Consider the following 21,066-nt stretch of genomic DNA (forward strand, 5'->3'; position numbering starts at 1 on the left):
ACTATTCTAGGTATCGACTCAGTGTGTCTTTGACTAATGATTTTCCTCTTTTGCCAGCAGTGGGGAAGTGGGGGCTTGCGATGCCAGGGCCAGCCTCAGTGTCTGTTTCTTATTTAAGCTAACCGTCGAGTCTTGGTTGAACAGAGTTAATCAGATTTGACTGTAGATGCAGCTCCCACATCCATAAGGGGATTGTGGCTAAAGAGGGTTTAAAGGAAGCCTCCATCCTTGATCGAGCATGAAGATCAAGGCCCGGATTTCCATTTCTCCGCTCACAGGCTAATCCTGAGGATGTGTGAGTTTGGAGAGACACCCGTCCCCAGCGAGTGATGATAACTCCCCCGAAAACTGCTGTGTGATGTCTTTGCCACCCACCCTAGAAGTAGCTTTTGTGTGAGTGAGAGAGTGGTTGATCTCGGGTGCCCTCAGCCTGCAGTGGTTTGGAGCAGGATTTCGGTTCCTGGCCAGAGATTAGAGGGCTGAATTCTAGTCACTAGACCACCATTGACCAGTGATAAGGCCCTGGCCCATCAGCTGTATAGAAATGAATTTCCGCACAGAGACAGAAAGTAGTGAAACAAGTGAAGTGTTTATTGGGAGGAAGAAGAGTACATGTGGATAGACACATGGGTGGGCTCGGAGAAAAAGTCGTGCCCTCATGGTAGTTTGAATCCCTTACATAGGGCCTTTCTGCTGAGCTTTCTTTGGAGGATCATCTTGCTTTGCCTGATTCTGCATCCAGGTTTGGTTTATCTCGGGGTCCTCCCATGTGTGTGAGAACATCTCTTAGCCAAGATGAATTCCAGTGAAGAGGCCTATGGGTAGGTTGGCATCACTATGAGGCGATGCTCCCTCCCTTCTTGATCTTCAAGGAGCCCTTCTGTGCATGTGTACTCAGGAAGGTCTCCTTGACTTCCAGAATGAGGAATATGTGGCCTTTTATCTCTTACCTGGGCAGGGCCCAGCTCTCCTCTTGCTTGGGGTCTCTGTCCACAGGGGGCAAACTCTGGCTGTTCACCCCTGTTCACCCTGGGGCCCATCTGGCTCCTGACTCATGGTGACCTCGGGTAACTCTCAGCCCTTAGAGGCAGGTCTTCAGAGACGTCGTCCTCACAGAGTCCCAGCAGCAGATGGTTCCCATCAGATCCTCTTTCCTTCCCTAGAGCGCGCCAACCATGTCTTTCCACTCAAGCTGGTGTCAGCTCAGGCAAGGCAAACTAATTTTAACCCGAGGGCAAGTAAAAACATAATTAAGAAGGTAAATCTGTTTCCCAAAAAGCATACAGTACTCTGTTCACTGTGCATTTCTTTTGGAAGCGTCTGGAAAGACAAAAGACATGCATTTGTCAGTATGGAGACAGCTGCTCATTTGTTTATGGAATTTGCAATTAGATACCCAGCTTCTGCTGCCCTGTGCGGTCTATTTTGGAGGGCAGGAGGGAAAAGAATTTTAACTCGAAGTGTTGAACAGAGGGAAGTAAAACCCTGTACAGGCAGCGAATTCTCTTTGAATAGAAATGTTTGGTGCACCCAGGATCTAAATTGTCTCCTGGGTGGTGCTGCTTTTTGCTTAATGTAATCTCGGCACCTTCATATTCCCCTGGAAAAGCCAACAGATCAAGATGGATGAGCTTTGCCAGTTGCTTAAATAAGCAGGCTCCTGCTCCTTCCTGGAGGCTGTGGTTTGACTCCTCGTTGGGCTGCAGCTGGGTGCACTGTTGTGTAAGCCTCCAGTCCCATTGTTTCAGCAGGTGACAGCCAGTGAAACGACAAGCGTTGGTCACCAGAGCGCAGGGGACTGGCCTGCCACCTCCCTCTCATGAAGGGCAGGAAGCTCTTTAGTATGCCCTACTTAGCTCGCAATTCAGAGGAGAAGGTCGCTCTGTTCCCAAGAAGCCATTCAGTCATAATAGATATGGTGAGAATGATAGCCCAGAGGCTGTGGGTTAGGAAAACACATTTATTGGAAGAGGCCCGAGACCGCAATAATTAAGTGACACAAATGAACGCAAGTAAATGAAATCTCACCCCAATGTGTGCACTTCACTACCCTCCTCTCCTCTCTGTGCAGCAGCCGGGGCTGGAGAAAGCAAGATCAGGAGATGAGAACTTCTGGAAGGCCCTCCTCCCCCCAACCCCGCCCCCCCCCCCCCAGCAAATTCTTCTAGAAACTTAATTCTGAAGGGGGAGAGGGCAGCAAAACCTGGACCTGACATGTCACGTCCCCAGATTCAGCTGGCAGCTTTGGGTGTAACTTTGGACTGGCCTTTCTCTACTTCAGTTTCAAGGTTTGCTGGCTCCAGATTCTTTATCCTAGTCATTTTGAAGAGCATAAAGTGATTCTTAAAAAAAAAAAGCATTTAAACAAAAGCAAAAAGCGCAAAGATGACTGCAGTGATACACTTACCAAGTTTTATCATCCATTCATTCTCGTAGCAAAAATTTATTGGATGCTACCACATGTCAGGTGCTGAGACTATAGCTGTAAATGATCATAATAATGAACCTGATGACAACATCAGCAACAGTAATAATAGCCGACTCTTGAGTTTACTACTTTCCAGGCACTGCTGTTTAAGTGTGTCAGTATGTTAATCCACTCATCCTTGCAGGAATGCAGTAATACGCAAGGCAGCCCAAGGCCCAGGCCCTGCCCAGAAAGAGGAGGTGAGGAGAGACATCTGCTGGGGCCGATCTGCGGATTAAGGGCACATGGAGGGCAGGGCCAGTCCTGGGAGGCTAGGGAAGGCACTGGAAGTGATGCAGACTGAACCCATCAGCAGCCACTGAGGCAGGAGGACGAAGTGGCCAGGAGTGGAGAAGAGACACTGACAGGGAACTGCAAGATCAGTAGTTCTGCTGGCTGGAGTCTGAGGTCGTGGTGAGTGATGTTGGAGGTGGAGGAGAGAGTAGAGTGACATCCTAAAGGAGGGCACCAGGGATGTCCCCCAGAGACCTGAAGGCAGAGTGGGAGCTGGCCAGGCAGTGGGTAGGGGGCATGGTTCAGGTCCTGGAAAGCCTGAGGATGGGCACCCATGGGGAGGGTGGGAATAAGGCCATCACCGCTAGAGGCATATTCGGGGGCAGCATCTTATTCTGAGGGCACAGTCAGATTTCCCTTTGAGGAAGAGCTTTTTGGCTGCAGTGTGGGGCAGAAATAAAAGGAGCAGGGGGATAGCAGGGAGATGCTAGGAGACTGGGTGAGCCATGGCAGTAGGTGATGAGGGCTACGGCAGGAGTTCAGAAGGAACTTTTGAGATAAGCAGGAAGCAGGGTGGGATAGAGGGTGTGATCCAGGGTGATTCTGGGATCCCCACATCTGTGCACAGCAGGGACAGCAGCAGGGCTGCGGGGGGAGGTCGGCAAGGTCTCCCCCTGTCACCACTCACGTTTGCACTGATCCCCCTCTTCCTCTGTTCTCCTGGGGTCACCGAGGAAGGTTTCTCCGCTAATGGGGAACAATGCTGCGTCCTACTCAGTCCTTCCCCTATTGTCCACTCCTTCCTGTCTGCACCCCACTGCCCACCTACACAGCATCCTCATGGTCCTGTGCACACCATTGGTTTAAGTGTTCATGTAAGTCTATATCCACAGTGGGGATCACTTTAAAAATTTCTTTAAATTTATTGCATTTATTTTTGGCTGCACTGGGTGTTCACTGATGTGCACAGGCTTTCTCTAGTTGCAGTGCAAGGGCTTCTCATTGCAGTGATTTCTTTTGTTGCAGACCACAGGCTTTAGAGCACAGGCTCTGTAGTTGTGGCGCACGGGCTTAGTTGCCTCGCAGTATTTGGAATCTTCCTGGACCAGGCATTGAACTCATGTCCCCTGCGTTGGCAGGTGGATTCTTAACCCTTGGACCACCAGGGAAGTCCTGGAGATCACTTTTGAATGCAAACATCATGTCACGGCCCAGCAGCTTCCCAGAGGGCTTCCTCAGGAACCCAATGGCCTGGCTCAGCCTTTGACCCTGATATATTTGCCCCTAGATCCTTCCTGACATCAGTTCTGTCAGTCTTCAGGCTTTTCTTTCTCCCACAAAAGATTCTTATTTGTCAGACTCCCTCAGATCCATGGATGGGCTTCAGGGGATCCAGGGTCACTCTGGAATTCTGTGTAGTTTTGATTGCATGCGAGGTTTTTCCTGGGAAGAGCACGCAGACCTGTCAGGTTCTCTGAGGGGTTCATGATCCCCTGAAAGCTTAAGAATGGTTGGTCTGGGCTTTGACGTCAAGGTTAAAATTTTTCTGCCCAATTTTTACTGTTATTATCACCATCACGTCCCAGAGCTGAAGTCCTTGGATCTGTTCACCTGATCTCTTCGCAGTATTGCCAGGAATTAAAAATAAGCATTTACCTGTTAACTCTTATTCCCATCTTGCCCTGAAAAGCCTCGCTACCCTGCCGAAATAATTAAAATTCTGCTGCTGCTGCTGCTAAGTCACTTCAGTCGTGTCCGACTCTGTGCAACCCCATAGACAGAAGCCCACCAGGCTCCCCCGTCCCTGGGATTCTCCAGGCAAGAACACTGGAGTGGGTTGCCATTTCCTTATCCAATGCATGAAAGTGAAAAGTGAAAGTGAAGTCACTCAGTCGTGTCCGACTCTCAGCGACCCTATGGACTGCAGCCTACCAGGCTCCTCTGTCCATGGGATTTTCCAGGCAAGAGTACTGGAGTGGGGTACCATTGCCTTCTCCGAATTAAAATCCTAACCTCACGTATTTACATTCTGAGGTAGGAAAAAGTCACCACCAGAAGTCCATCATCCCACGGGTCCCCATCACTTTTGAAGAGAGATAAACTTGCTGTGTGCTTGCCTTAGTCTAAGTCTCCTGATTGACAACCCTGTGTAATGGTAGCAGCTGATGGTGTTGGTACTTACGTGTCAGGCACTGTGGTAAACACTTTACTACTATTCTTATTTAAAACTGTGAGAAGGACACTAGAGTTATCTCGGCTTTAAAATGAGGAAACTGAGGCAGAGAGTAAATAGCCAATAGGAAGCAGCAGACCCAGGAGTCACGCTCAGGTGGTAGAACTCTCGAGGCTTTGTCTTACCCTCCCACTGAGCCCTGTCTCCCCTTCATCTGTTCCCTTGTGATTGCTACTCTGCCTTCCCCAACCAGGAAGTCACTACCCCAACTTGCTTCCCAGCATGGAATCAGTACCATCTGGAGGCAGATCTTAACTCTTTCTCACTGAAGTCCCTTTTGGAAGCAGCAGAATGCCAATGTTCCAAATTCCAACATTAGATACTCATTCCTTTGGACTGATTTTCTCTCACTTCACTTGAGCCTCTTTTTTAAAAAAACAAAGTGAATAGACCTAGGGATATGAATTAGGGAGTCTCATGAACTACAGTGATAGCCCTGGAAGATCTGAGGGCAGAGAATGTTCAAAGAGGGAAGGGAGTACATAAAAGGACACTCCTTGAAGCTGTTGCTAAGGACCAGCCCTGCATAGGACCCCTACCCCATCACCATGTCAGAAGGAGTTTTGTGAATTAATTCATCCCACGTCTTCGATATCAGACTCTCCTGTGTCCTGGTTGGTACTTCCACAGCTGGGAAAGTCTGCAGGCTGACAGTCTAGCACTGTGCAAAAACTCTTGAGGGTTCCTTTGCATTTCCCCTTTGTGAGGTTGGGAGTGGCGATCTGTCACCTCTGGGAAGTTGGCCAATGGCCTGACATTACCTGATTTAGAGAACTGACCTGGGTGTCTGGGAAAGAGTGTCTCATAGTTTATACAATAGGGGCAGCATTATCCCCAGGGGCAGGGATACAAGTAGTCAGCTAATGGCTTGAGAAAAGCACCCAAGAGCCCTCTCTTCAGCCCCAGTGTTGGACATCAGATTTTCTGTTTTCCTGTGGAGACCACTGGACTATTACCTGGGAGAGGCTCTGTTATGAGTTGAGCTGGGTCCTGTCAAAATTCCCATGTGAAGTCCTAACCCCAGTGCCTCAGAGTGGCGGTATTTGGAGCCAGAACCTTTAGACAGGTGGCTAAACTAAAATGAGACTCTTAGGGTGGACCCTAATCCAATCCAACTGGCGTTGCCCTTATAAAAAAAGGGACTTGGACACACAGAAAGTCAGCAGGTATGCATGCACAGAGGGCTCACGTGTAGAGAGGTGGCAAGAAGGCAGATGTCTTCAAGTCAAGGAGAGAGGAAACCAGCCCTGCTGAAACCTTGACTTTGGACTTCCAGCCATCAAAACTGAAAAAAGTAAATGTCTGTGAAAAAAAAAAAACAAAACTGTGCAAAAATCTAGTCTGTGGTATCTTGCTTCAGTGGCCCAAGCAAACCCATACAATCTCTGTGACATTTAGAACAAAAATCTCCAAAATATTATGTACCTAGATGATCCTTTAAAGATGAAGAAAATATTATAACGTGTCTATTGATTTCCATTTAATTCTATGCTAATTTCAATTTCTTTTGTATTATAAAATTTATATAGCAAAAGGTGGTAACTGGACATGGAACAACAGACAGGTTCCAAATAGGAAAAGGAGTACGTCAAGGCTGTATATTGTCATCCTGCTCATTTAACTTATATGCAGAGTACATCATGAGAAACACTGGGCTGGAAGAAGCACAAGATGGAGTTAAGATTGCCAGGAGAAATATCAATAACCTCAGATATGCAGATGACACCACCCTTATGGCAGAAAGTGAAGAGGAACTAAAAGCCTCTTGATGAAAGTGAAAGAGGAGAGTGAAAAAGTTGGCTTAAAGCTCAACATTCAGAAAACGAAGATCATGGCATCTGGTCCCATCACTTCATGGCAAATAGATGGCGAAACAGTAGAAACAGTGTCAGACTTTATTTTGGGGGGCTCCAAAATCACTGCAGATGGTGACTGCAGCCATAAAATTAAAAGACGCTTATCCCTTGAAAGAAAAGATATGACCAACCTAGACAGCATATTCAAAAGCAGAGATATTACTTTGCCAACAAAGGTCCGTCTAGTCAAGGCTATGGTTTTTCCAGTAGTCATGTATGGATGTGAGAGTTGGACTGTGAAGAAGGCTGAACGCCGAATAATTGATGCTTTTGAACTGTGGTATTGGAGAAGACTCTTGAGGGTCCCTTGGACTGCAAGGAGATCCAACCAGTCCTTTCTAAAGGAGATCAGTCCTGAGATTTCTTTGGAAGGAATGATGCTAAAGCTGAAACTCCAGTACTTTGGCCACCTCATGTGAAGAGTTGACTCATTGGAAAAGACTCTGATGCTGGGAGGGATTGGGGGCAGGAGGAGAAGGGGACGACAGAGGATGAGATGGCTGGATGGCATCACGGACTCGATGGACATGAGTCTGAGTGAACTCCGGGAGTTGGTGATGGACAGGGAGGCCTGGCGTGCTGCGATTCATGGGGTCGCAAAGAGAAGGACACGACTGAGTGACTGAACTGAACTGAACTGAAGACATGCTTATCACATATAACATATTGGGGACGTGTGCTTAAATATTTTTATGGATAGGATGAAAAATATTGCAGACCATTCAGCCAAGATGGCAGCTATCTGTGTATCTCTAAATCCTAAAGACAAAGAAGAATAATTTATCTTCTCATAATTACAAGTGCCCTAAAGAGTTTATCATTTGTTCCCTACTCTTTCCTCAGCTTACTAAAGATGTTTCAGGAGCCTACTCATTTCCTACATCAGGGAGATTTATGTCGTCATTACTATAATTGTTATCTATGAGTACTTGTGAGTAATGGTTCATAGAAATGTATTCTATTGAAGGGACTGGAGGCAGCAGAAAATCAATCCATTTAAAAAACGTGCCTTCCTTAAACCTCTCAATTCCGTTTCCCCCCATTTTTCCTTTCTGCTCTTGAAGAAGAGACTCAGCATTTTAGGATTCTGAAGTTGCTAAAATCGCAAACTAATAATATTAGAGAAAAGTGCTTGGCAGATCTCTGCAACTCTCTCTTCTAGTTGCACCCAGTTGCATTCAGCCTCAATTCTGGTCTCAGAGCAGACTTCACAGAGCCTGGTCAGACTGAGGGAGGTGGGACTCATCAACTTCTTCTTCCAACCCTTGAAACTCTGCTTATGACTCCTTGAAGACCTGTCAATAGGGACGTCCCTGCTGGTTCAGTGGCGAAGACTCGGTGCTCACATCGCAGGGGTCCAGGTTTGGTCCCTGATCAGGGAACTAGATCCCACATGCCTCAACTAAAGATTCAGAAAGAAAGTCATGGGTGCTGCAGCAAAGATGCAGTGCAGCCAAATAAATAAATCAATAAATATTAAAATAAACCTGTCAGTAAACTGCTTTAGTGTACATGCCCCCAAATTTCAATAACACCGATTGTGCATCTGAGACTCTGAAACTCATGAAGAAATCCATCCAGGCCTCTTGCTCCTCCAGGGGAAGAGGCAGGGATGACCCACCCCAGGCCTGACTGTATGTTGGCCAAGTTCGCTCTTTGCTCTGTGGTTGGGCAGGAACCATTCATCTTCATTTAAAAGGAGGAAGATGCCCAGCCTAATTCCAAAGTGGGCCACTTTGGCCTGGCTCTGTCAGGCTCAGACTCATAACGGTCTTGTGATAAGACGGGACATGGAAGGCTCCTGGGAGTGACTTCCCCTGGCAGACCGGGCCGGTGGAAGCCTGTCCACAGTGACCCTGTACCGAATTGAGCCAGCCGAATGTTTGAAGTCAGTGCTACAGTGGTGACAGTGAAAATGTCTCTTTGGCTGAGTGGTAATCTCCTTTCATTGTTTAAATGTGCCTACAGGGCCCAGGAAGGTCACAAATCTCCATGGAGGGAAAGCGCTCTCAGAATTCTTATCTGGCAGATATATCTCTCTCCTGATTGCTGTGAGGATGCTGGGCAGCCTGTACATTACCCCTGCATCAGCCCTGGGGAGTCACCATGACCCATGTCCTGAATAAGTGCCCCTCTGACAGGAGCATTGGCCAAACTGGCCCCCAGGACAAGGCCCTTCGAGACCAATCAGGCCATCTCTAGTTTGGCATCTCCATGGTGTCATTTTAAGACCGCGTCGGTCTCATTTGGAGCCATATATACGGTCTTAGAGCTTTGCTCAGACCACACCTGTCAGGTTTGGTTCTCAGCTTTCTGGAATAAAGAAACGTAGCATTACGGTGGAAAAAGGAGGGGTTCTACAGGCAGGCAGATCTGGTGTGCGACGCTGACTCTTCATGGATGTGAGATCTTGGGAGAGGAATCGAACTTCTCTTGCTCTCAGTGATTTCGTCTGTAAAATGGGGATAATAAAATCTACTCTATAGGTGTTACTCTGTGTGTGTGTGTGTGTGTGTGTGTGTGTGCATTGAGTCTTGTCCTACTCTTTGTGACCCCCACGAACTGCAGACCACCAGGCTCCTCTGTGCTGGAATTTTCCAGGCAAGAATACTGGAGTGGGTTGCCACTTCCTACTCCAGGGGATCTTCCTGACCCAGGGATCAAACTCTGGCATGTGGATTCTTTACCACTGCACCACCTGGGAGGCCCAACATGTTACTGTGGTGAGGGCTAAATGCAGTGATGTCTGCAGAGCACACAATGGACACGCAGTCATGTGAGCCTCCTCCCTTTCCTTCTTGGCCAGCAGAGGGTTGGGGCACTTGGTCACTATATTGTCTCTGTTTGCAGTCATCATTCATAGCTATGTTCCCTTTGTGCCCAGCTCAACATGATTAAGGCTAATTTTGATTTTTTTTTTTTTCCCTCAATAATGTTCATTCGGCACACACGCATTTTCCCGGTACTACACAGGTGTGGGGACTCAAGGTTGAGCAAGTTGGATACTGTACCTGCCCTCAGAGAGCTTCTGGCTCACGGCCAAGGTAGACAAAGATTCACTGGCCTGTCTTAGCAGGTGGTCAAGGGGCCTCTCCCAGGAAGTGATGGTCGAGTGAGACCTGAAGGAAAAGCACTAAAATGGCCACATTTCCTCCTTCTGCTGCCTCATGGTCAAGGATGGACATTCACAAGCTGGCTGAAAAGAGTACACAAAGCTTATCAGGCAGAGAACACACCCACAGCCCTGGCTGTGTTTATTCTGTTCTCTAATCAACAGAACTGGCCAGACTTGTCCTCAGTCTCAAGTTTGAAGTGGAACTCAGCAAAGAATGTGGGACTCAACAAAGCACAGACCTCGGTGATCTGATGACACACAAGTTTGGCACTGATATTTTGCGTGCTGTTTGACTCAGAAACCCCACTTGTGGAAATTTATACCGAAGAACTAATAACGCATTTGACTACAAAGATGTTATTTGCCAAATTATCTTAGCATAAAGTCTACACATTGCCAGACATCACAGATAATCAAAGAAATGAGTGCTTCTATGATTCTGTGAGTATTTTCTCCAGGACTCCTGGATCCCATAGTTACGGATGGATTTTTCAGAACCGCTTTGCCCGCATGTAACCACCCCCTATTTCTACCTCCATTATGAGTGACCCAAGAATACCCAGGCCTTAACATTTCCAGTGAGAGTTGGACTATAAAGAAAGCACCGAAGAATTGATGCTTTTGAACTGTGGTGTTGGAGAAGACTCTTGAGAGTCCCTTGGACTGCAAGGAGATCCAACCAGTCCATACTAAAGGAGATCAGTCCTGGGTGTTCATTGGAAGGACTGATGTTGAAGCTGAAACTCCCATACTTTGGCCACCTTATGCGAAGAGCTGACTCATTGGAAAAGACCCTGATGCTGGGGAATATTGAGGGCAGGAGGAGAAGGGGACGACAGAGGATGAGATGGCTGGATGGCATCACCGACTCGACGGACATGGGTTTGGGTGAACTCTGGGAGATGGTGACGGACAGGGAGGCCTGGCTTGCTGTAGTTCATGGGGTCACAAAGAGTTGGACACGACTGAGTGACTGAACTGAAGTGAACTGAACGCTTCCAGGATCTCACATGTCGTATAAACACACACACACACACACACACACACATGTATTGCATTTTTGGCTCATCAGTCATAGAGGTCCCTAGTAGGAGCTGAGTGAATTGGATTTGCTCTGCATAACAATGTCTAGCTTGACAAATTTAAAGCAATCCATCCTTCCTCCTCTTCTCCTTAAAACCTAAGTGGCCATCTCAGACATAAAATGGGATCGGCTCTTGAGGGATTAGAGACAGTCCCATGACACAGGAGCTGGTACCCTGCACGTGCAGCAGACAACCACACTGAAGACTTAATCTCCCCTTCCTTCGGACAACACAACAATGTGGATTTTTATTAAATATTGTCATGCAAGTAAAATACAAACACCTGAAACTGCTGAGAGTAGAAGTTGAACAGAAAGTCTTGAGTAGGTAAGTGAAGAATCGTGCACGCCAAGAAAGAGGGGAGATAGCAAAATATGCTCTGACACAGAAGGCAAGACCAAGCTGGGACACGGGAAGTCCATTTCAGGCCAGTTTTGTTGCTTGACTTCAACTGATGACCTTTGATAGCTTTCTTGGCCCCTTGTTCACTTTTCCATCGCCTTTGGGAAATTGTCCTGGCCTAACCAGATCCACTGAATAGGAACCCACTCCAAAACCAACGTAATGCATCGCTAAGATTGGACAAGCACGTTGCTTTCTGTGACTGAGACCTCTCTTTTCTTCAGACTTACCAAGTAGCTCAGAGTTGATGGAACCAGAAACAAACACCAAGAGTCCCAAAGATTATTTGTCTTGAGGTCAGTATCTGCCTTGAGATAATGAGATGATTTATCTGTAAAACAGGGGTAATAATAACTATTTCATAGAGATGTTGTTAACATTAGTAATTAATCCATAGAGAAACTTGGCCTATACTGAAGGAAGGAAAGATAATGTCCCAAGCTCATGAGACCTTGTTAGAAAATTGAGATTCTATTTCATTTATGTTCCTTTAAAGGAATAAGAAGGTACAATCTATTTCAAAGGATTAGTCTAGTCACATCACTTTCCTTCTAAATAACATTTCTGCTTCTGATTGTATTTTGGATCCGCTGCTAATGTGCATGAGTTTCCAATTTCCCTCCAGCCATTCTGTAGAAGTGCAATATTGGTTCTTTGTCTTAGGGATATTTCATTTCCTCAATCATGTTAAATCAAACAAACCTCCCATACCAGCAAACAGAAAGGAGCAGCTTTGGGCCTCTGAACTAATTTGCACTGGCAAAACTGATCAGGCCATCCTCCAGTGTCTTAATTAGGAGACTTAATCCTTTTTATTTAAAACCAGAAGAAATACAGGTCATGGTAGGAAACTGAGCATATTTATTTAATGCAGACAAAGAGGGTTTAGAAAGTTCACTTAATATACAGTGTCAACAGAAATATATGTCCCTTTCTTTCTAATAATTCTTCCAGGATAAAGTATGGCTCATGCTCAGATTGGAACCGTCAGCTTTCATGTTCTCTTTCATTTAAAGAGACAGTAATTCCCAACCCACTCTATGTTTCCAGAGACTTTTGACTGGTTTGCTTTAATTTCTCCTGTGACATAAGGAGAGAGAGACTCAGAAGATATTCAATATGGTTCACATTGAATTTTTAAAAATGTGATGACTGGGTGGTGGTGGATGGAGTTTGGATGTGAGAAAATGAAGACAGAGCAAGCATGATTATGAATCACCGAGTCTGTGGACTCGGAATAGGTCTTCCTGCACAGATACTAGAATGCCTCTGGGATTTGGAATAAGACAGGTTCTTCTTGAAGCCCATTCAAGGTGGTTCAGTTCTTGAGGAAACAAACAGATGATGTCAAGGTACACTGATGTAGCCCTTCTAAAGGGCTGGTGAAGTATATGTTCAGCAAGGGGCTCAGATCAGCATGCTGGGATATCCTCCACTGGCATGATCAAGTTAGGTTCCTGGGCAACTTGCTTTTTTACAGAATCACAAGCACGTGAGCATTTGTTAAAACTAGGTGTGGATATTGATAACTGAGGTAAACCTCAGATGCTTTCAAAATGATTAGAAAGAGATTCCATGACTGAATGGGCCCAGAGCCCTGATCAATTTTCAGTCCATTTTCTCCAACAGAGAAAAGACTGGATCCTCAGAAACCTCGGCTTCCTAAGAGGTGCATCCATTATTTCAGATGCTTCTCAGCGCTGAACCCAATCATGACATCAGTGATTCATGGTATCAATTTTAGGATGCTCCAGAAGAGTCTTAATGCCTTTGGTCTAATGTAGTGTCTTATAACACTTAATAATCAGTGTAATGGTGAGAGCTACCAAGGCTTGGGTTCACACAGAGACCACTGGTTTTATGTTCCCCGAAAAGATTATCTTTTTAGAGCTAATTGTTCATGATTTGGAATAGAACCAAATTTAGTCTATATGTACTTAAAAGAATTAATTTGATCATTTTCAAGAACATGGAGTAAACCTAAAGTCAAGACGTTTTTAAAAAATGGCAAAAACCCAAAAAGTAACCTCAGGTATTTAAAATACTCTTAATGCGTCAAATAATTAGCTGACTGCAGCATTTCATTGTCATAGCTTTCGTTTCATTTATTTTTACAGTAAGCCTGTGAAATTGACAAGTCATATTTCTACTTTACAGAAAAACAAAACAAAATGAAACCAACTAAGAAAGCAAGCTAAGTAAACTGTCGAGAAATATAGAAAAACAGGATGCAAGTTTAGCCTCTCAACTAGTAGACTCCAGAAGGATTGGGAAGGAATAAAACAGCTGTTTGAATGTGACTGTTTGCACTTTTAAAAAACAGGTGATATTGAAAATAATTAATCCTCTGAAATACCTTAAGCATCGACCCCTGCAGTTTTGTTTACGTTTTCCTTTAGGAAAAGATCTGCTTGAGCACTAATCCACATCCCATCCAAATGATCCATAATTCTGAAATTAGTGAGATCTAATAAAATTTTATTATTTACCATCCCTTAGCACATAACTATTATCCTCAATCTAAAGCCTGATACTATATGATTATCCAATAAAGTTGGGGTTATTTATTTATATATTTATTTTTGGTCTCCCAAATGTACTGCTCGGCTTTGTATCAGGTAGGTTAACAAGGAAGTAAGAGGGCCCACCTGATTCCTATAGCCATGGAGAGGCCTGAGGGGTTCAGATGCTGGCAAGTCCATCCCCTTGTTTCCCCAAAGATGCTATCGATTCATCTGCTGCAGACCACAAACATGGGATGAGAGAGCCACATAAGCATATGAAACAATTACAGATTAGCACACCCAGCCGGCTGTCAGCACAGAAAACTGCAAGCACCGCTGAATAATTATGGCTTGAGCTATTGATTGGGACCACAAAAGGGTTTCATCCAAATGCTTTTAATTTGCCAAACAGAGGGAAGAGTGTTGCAGAGAGGTTGCTTCCAATAACGGCATTTGTCCCTCTGCTAATTAAGAGGAGAGCATAACAAGGTGAAGGGGATTGTTTTAAAATCTTGCCAGGTAAAATCTATGGCCATTTGAGAGGGGGTGAATGAGACATGAGGGCTTGTCTTAAGAAATGGCCCAAAACAATTGGTCTGGGATGAGTTTGGGTCCTGTGGGAGACCCTCATCTGGTCAAGCACCCGAGATTTTCACTGGCCTGAGGGTTCTTCTGAGAGGTGATGCGTTGAAGGCTGAAATGATGGCTGGAGGCCAAGCAAGGCCGAGGTCCCCTCTGTGGATTCGTGCACATCTGCTCCCCTCCTGTGACCTCAGAATCTCTTTATCTCAATGTTTGGGTCCCACCCTTAATGAGGAAAGACAATAGTACCTAACTGGAACTGAGGAGGGATTTTTTTTTTTAACCTTATTATTAACTGAAGTCTATAGTTTATTCAGATTTCCTTAGTTTTTACCCAATGTCCTTTTTCTCTTCTAGGATTTATCCAGGATACCACGTTACCTTTTGGAGAAGGAAATGGCAACCCACCCCAGTATCTTGCCTGGAGAATCCCATGAACAGAGGAGCCTGGGAGGCTACGGTCCACAGGATCTTAAAAGAGTCGGACACGACTGAAGCGTCCTTCTGACTGGGGCAGTTTCTCAGACTTTCTTGTTTTTGATGACTTTGAGTTTTGAGGTATAGTGGTCAGATATATCATAAGATGCTCCTTTACTGGAATTTGATGTTTTTCTCATGATTAGGCAGATAAAAAGCACAGGATAAACTTAGCCTAATTAAGGTAAGGAGCCATAATTAGCCATAACAGGAAATTCCCTGGCAGGCCAACGGCTAGGACTCCGTGCTCTCACTGAAGAGGACCTGGGTTTGATCCCTGGTTGGGGAACTGGGATTCTGTAGGCTGTACAGCATGGCCAACAAAAAAAAAAAAAAAAAAAAGACAACTAACCATAACAAACATATGCAATAATTCCCCCTTCCCCAAACATAATACACACATATCCATACTTTGTGTCTGCCAAAGTGCCCAGCTCCAGTCTTCAATACAGAGATAATCTGACATTTGAATAAATGAACAGAGTGATGGATAGATAATTTTTTTCTCCACTGCCATCGTCTCTACTACCCTCATGTAACTCTTATGTTAATATCACTTTAAACCTTTCATAAGACTTTCAGCCTCTTCTTATTACGACACAAGAAAATGCATAATATGTGTCTTCACTCTTGTTTTAAGTACTTCTTATGTGACTCCCCCAGGCTTAAATCGGCCACAACTGTTGTAAGACCCCAGTACTGGCGGGATCTCAAGAAAAAATTCTTCATAGAGATTACAATACACTAGCCCCTAAAATAAGTCCATCTCTCTGTATCCTTCAACAACAGTTCTTGATCTTCAAAAACTGTCAAATATAAGATGAAGTGTTCATTATAAAGGGGGCTAAAACTTAAATACATTGGAAAGGAAAAGGCTATGGATGAGCTAATTACAATCTTTTAGGAGAAGGCAGTGGCACCCCACTCCAGCACTCTTACCTGGAAAATCCCATGGGCGGAGGAGCCTGGTAGGCTGCAGTCCATGCTAAGGGTAGGACACGACTGAGCGATTTCCCTTTCACTTTTCACTTTCATGCATTGGAGAAGGAAATGGCAACCCACGCCAGTGTTCTTGCCTGGAGAATCCCAGGGACGGCGGAGCCTGGTAGGCTACAGTCTATGGGGTCACACAGTCGGACACGACTGAAGTAACTTAGCAGCAGCAGCAGGATTGTAGAAGACTTGAAAGAGTCACACAAGCTTGACTTCTAGTCCTGGCTAGAACTAGCTGTGTGACCATGGGAAAGTTACCTGACCTCTCTGTGCCTCCATTTTCAATCTGGAAAATGAGAAAAATAATGCTGACCTGGCAGTGTGGAGCTAGGCTTACAGGGAGATAACATATGTCATGTGCTTAGCACTGTTCTTCACACAGACTGGTTACTCAGGAAAATTTAATTCCACCTCACCTGCTATGTGATCTTACATATGACAGAAATAAAACGACTTCCTATTTTTATGAGTCTTCACAGCTTAGAGAGCATCTTTTCATGATTTAGGTTGATAAACCATGGTTGTCCTAGTCCTCCAAAGCCCAGGTAAAAGAAAATGAATTTTAATTCAAGAAACAGTGATTTGGGTTGGACAAAGCACATTTTTGGCCATTGAGATAATAAAACTCAGAACCAGTTACCTGGGGCTCTGTGGACTCTGTCCTTGGGGGAGTTTCAAAAAGGAGTGGGCAGCTCAGAGTGCCCAGCGATGACCTCACCGACACCAGACACCTCAGAATCTTGGCTGATGGGGAAAAGATGGTGGGTCAGGAGGCAAAGGAATTGCTTTTTATCCTTAGGATACTCCAAATCCACCTTCTGCTTTTGGTGATCTTCCCAAGTTCTGCCTCTAGACCTCATAGCTTCCTGGAACAAAATGTTGCCTGGTGGAGATAGTAGTAGTGCATAACCCAGTGAGCCAGAAATAGCTTGTTTCCACGTTGTTTAAAACACCAGCTTAATCCAGCTCTTATCTTCTCACCTGAGCTTGTGAGAGACTCAGTTTCAGCCATCTGGGGGCTGCTCCCCAGGGCTGTGCCAAGGCTCTGGGGGCTCATCTAGTGCCAGAGACCTACCAAGTCTTTTTGGTCCTGTGGAGCCATCCTGGCCATGTTGAGGGGATGGTCCCTTCTCTTATCACAATCACAGCACCGACACCCACACTGTAGTTTTCCCACTGGGGGAGGGGGTCTGACTGCCCTTCAAAAGACCCAACAGCTTGAGAACAGGCCTGCATCTTCTCTGAGCTGCCTCTAGAACTGGTATGATCACTATGCAGCAAGGGCATAAGGAGGTGTTAATGCATCAGCACATGTCTCCTTTATAGCACGAAGCACATTAGATGATTTTTTTTCTTCCGCATGACTGTGAGCCCACTGCGGGGGGCCAAGGCTGGTGCTTTTACCTCTGTTTCCTCCATGCTTATAACCTGCAGCAAACATTGCTTGAGTAAGTGCGGGATGGTGCTTCTTTTACTGCGCGCTGTTCTGTCTGGTTCTGTCTGTCTTTGTGCCTGTGCAGTCCATGGGCAGGGCCCCAGCTCGGTCATGATCATAGACCGTCGTGTCTGTTTTCTCCTGCAAAGAGCCTCTGAGTTTCAGCTGGGCATATGACTGCCCCTGATAAAAACAAGCTTTTCCAGCCTTTTTCCTTTTTTTTTGGCAGACTAAGTTCTGGACAAAGGGATACCATTACTGTGATGTAGGCACCATACTTTCCCCTTCTTCCTCCCCCTCACGGCATCCAAGAGGGAAGTGCCCTTTGGCAAAGGGGGATGAGTGCAGCACCCTACGAACAGCGGAGCAACAGGACAGAGGAGGCTGGTCCCTCGTACAGTGGGGCCTCCAAACTGGCCCCAGATACTTGGGGGCAAGAGGAATACTTCTACCTTGTTTAAACCACTGTACTTGGTGTCTCTGTGTGTGCGTGCTCACTTTTGTGATCCCATGGACAGTGGGAGCAGCCAAAATTTTACCCCTCAGTACCCTTGCTGCCTGAGCAGGACCCCTTCCCGGCCTGTCCCTCTCCGCATTTTCATCCTACCACGTGGCGCTCCCAGGGGAGGTCACACTGAGGAGGCAGGAAGGCAGCCCACCTTCGCTGCTCCAGCCTGAGTCAGCAGCAGTTTTCAGTTTAATGAGACGACACAAACAATCATGCCTCCCTGGGAGGAATGGGGCTGTCCTCCCTGGAGACCTGTGGAAGGTCCTGGCATTTCCATCATTGCTGAGGTTGGCAGTCAATGGGAAGACAGGAGTCTTCGAAAGGGGCAGGAATGTCACGGCATTCACTGCCCCAGAACCAAGCCCAGACTTCAGTAAAAGGGAAGAGAACAGTACCCGGGCTTGCTTCACCCTGGCAGGTGCCCCTGAAAGTGCCCTCCTGACTCTCCTGGGTTTGCCAGGACATGCTTCACAAGCAGGACACCGTTCATACCCCCAAACAGCTGTTTGCTTAGCCCTAAAGGCCTGGAAAATCCCATGGACAGAGGAGCCTGGTGGACTACAGTCCATGGGGTTGCAAAGAGTTGGACATGACTGAGTGACTGGCACACACACACACACACACACACACACACAGAAATGGCGCTCACCGACTTTGTCAGGCATGCAATGGTCCTTTGGCTCCTGGCCCTCCTGTAGCCTTTGCAGCTCTGTTGCAGCTGATTCTGCATTCTCCTGTGCGCCGGGCTCCTCTGGGAAGCTCGGGACCTGCTCCTGGAGCCTGCCCCAGCACTCCTGCCTATAGGCCTCCACTCTCCGACCTCTCCCCAACGAGGAATTCCTGCTCCTGAAAGCCCTGCCGGCTCCCCAGTCACCCTGTGCCAGCGCAATCCTTGGACTCTCCTAGAGATCTGATTTCCTTTTCTGAACTCAGGTTCTCAGGTCAGACAAAGGCACCACTATTTTAAACATTGTTTAGTTTGTATGTTTTGGTGGTGCATGTGATAAGCAGCCATTTCTCACTCATGAAGGGCGGTAGGGCTGTGGGACCTGAATGTCTTCTTTTATCTTACACACGTGGAGTGCTTACTCTGGGTCAGGCGCTTTGCTAAGCACTTCCATTTAAATTAGCCCAGTGAGTCTCTCCAGCAATCTTATGAGGCTGGTGCTATTCTGATCCCCATTGTACAAACAGAGAAGCCAAGGTTGTAAATCAACTCTACTTCAAAACACCAAGAATGAAGCCAAGGCTTGGAGAGGTTCAGGAACTCTCCATGGTGATCTGGCTCACAGCAGAGCCAGGATTTACAGGGCATCTGGCCCAGGTGCCTGCTGGCCCAGGTGCCTCAGGTGGATTCCTTCCCTTCTAAAGCATATGGTGTGGGACACAAATGCAAAGTATCTTCAACGAGCGTAGAAAAAGGCAGAACCAGACGTGCGGGATTGAAGGTCAGACATACATGACAAGAGCAGAGCCGGATAGAGTGTGAGGTGAGAGGTCAAGTTCCAGACTGACCAGGAACAAGACTGCAGGGCAGGTGGGGAAGAATGGGGCAGGGGTGTGGGCTGAGAATAAGGCAAAGGGCTAGCAGCTTCCTCCTACCAGGTGTTGGCCACCTGGGTTAGGGAGAGGCCACCTGTATGCAGGTGCTAGTTGGGGTCTGGGATAGGGAGATAAGTTGGGTGTTAGCATCTCAGTGAAATTAGCTGCTTTCTATGGCTCATCTCCCTGCGTCCCTGTCTTGCAGGAGAAGATCCCTTGGTGTGGAACATGAGTATCTCCTCCAGAAATGGTGCAGAGGCTGAGGGTATGGCCAAGACCCCTTCCTCCCCTGACTTTCTGCAGCACCCTCCCAACTGCTGGGTCCTCCGGCACTTCCTGAGCAGCAGTCCTTGCCAAACCAGGCTTCCTCTGTCCCAGCCATACTCCATTGACTCTCAGGCTTTATGCACTTTAAAATAGCCTTGCTGATAGGTGTCCAAACCCAGCAGACCTAAAAAATGCTTGCCAGGATGAAAAGACTGAAGGTCAGCCTCCAGACCTGATTCTTAGTGGCCTCACCCTCTCCTCTTCCCTTCCATCTCCTAGAGCCCATCTCCAGGCAGAGAAACCCCAGAAACCTCCCCCAAGAATACAAATTCCCGAGAAAAATCAATGACAACTGATGGAAAGGATGAGCCCTAACGGTCTGGCGAGAAAGAAAACTCCATTTCCATCACCCAGATGCCTGGATGAGCCAGGTGCTTGGGCTGGATTCACAATGAATTTGGATTCGCTCTGCAGTTTGGAGGCTGTAGGGAAATGAGAAGCAGGAGGGAGGCGAGTGACAGCCTAGCATCCATTTTCTCAGTCTCTCGGCTCCATTCCTTTCCCCATCGGCCCGTCAGAAGCTTCAATGCCCAGGGGAGGATCCCTCGGGGTGTTCATCCCTGGGGAGGTCTCACTGCACGTGATGTCGCAGACGGGACCGGCTGCTTCAATATTTGTGTAGTCAACAAGCAGCGCAGAGGTCCCAGATACTGTGCTGTGCCTGGAGCAGACAGAGATAAAGAAAATAAGTAAAACACGGTCTTTGCCCTGGAAGAGAGTCAAGCAAACACAAAGTACCATAGATGTACACCTCACATAGGGCACCTCACATCTTGGGAGGTGAAGGAGGGCTCTCTGGAGGAGGTGGCCTTGAGGCTGAGACTGGGGGGAGGAAGAGGGGATGGCCACTGGGGTCCCCATGCAGGGAAAGGGCGTGCACAGAGGCCCAGAGGTGAGATGGAGCCAGCTGTGTCTGTGAGACCAAGGGTGGTTCAGCGTGACTGAGGGGGAGACGCGGAGGGGGTGGTAGGCACCGCAAGGTGGGCCCAGATGCTGGCGTTTGAAGGGTCTGGACTTCACAAATGCAGGCCTTGTTTTGTTCACTGCTGCAGCTCCCCGCAGCACAGAGTGGAGGCTCGGTATGTATCTATGCTTGAGTAAGTGGTGAGCACGGAAAGATTTTAAGCAGAGATGAGCTCTATCAAGTTCTGCCTTTTAGAACTGCCACCTGGATTGCCATGCAGACAATGGATTTCAGGACAGTGGTGCTGGGGGTGGGAGGTAGGGAGCTGACAGAGGCCTGGACCACAGACGTCGGTGGGGGTGGGTGGCAGGAGCCACAGGACGGGGTGACTGGCAGAGAGGA

General features: G+C 46.9%; 1 long non-coding RNA gene across 7 annotated transcripts; it reads right to left on the reverse strand.

Annotated features, from left to right (window-relative positions):
• Nucleotides 1-570: 570 nt before the first annotated feature.
• On the reverse strand, nt 571-18,739 carry LOC105607019 (uncharacterized). Of its 7 annotated transcripts, XR_009601272.1 has the most exons (7): nt 18,541-18,739; nt 14,041-14,130; nt 11,623-11,723; nt 9,802-9,986; nt 2,408-6,236; nt 2,029-2,313; nt 571-1,320 (listed from the first exon to the last, which is right to left on the reverse strand). It is a non-coding gene; the product is annotated as an uncharacterized LOC105607019 (long non-coding RNA). The 7 variants fall into 7 exon arrangements; XR_009601276.1 differs by having other exon boundaries at nt 2,029-6,236; nt 9,802-9,982; XR_009601271.1 differs by having other exon boundaries at nt 2,029-6,236.
• Between the last annotated feature and the right edge of the window lie 2,327 nt (nt 18,740-21,066).

This window comes from Ovis aries, chromosome 7 (assembly GCF_016772045.2).
Source record: "Ovis aries strain OAR_USU_Benz2616 breed Rambouillet chromosome 7, ARS-UI_Ramb_v3.0, whole genome shotgun sequence".
Lineage (NCBI taxonomy): Eukaryota > Metazoa > Chordata > Mammalia > Artiodactyla > Bovidae > Ovis > Ovis aries.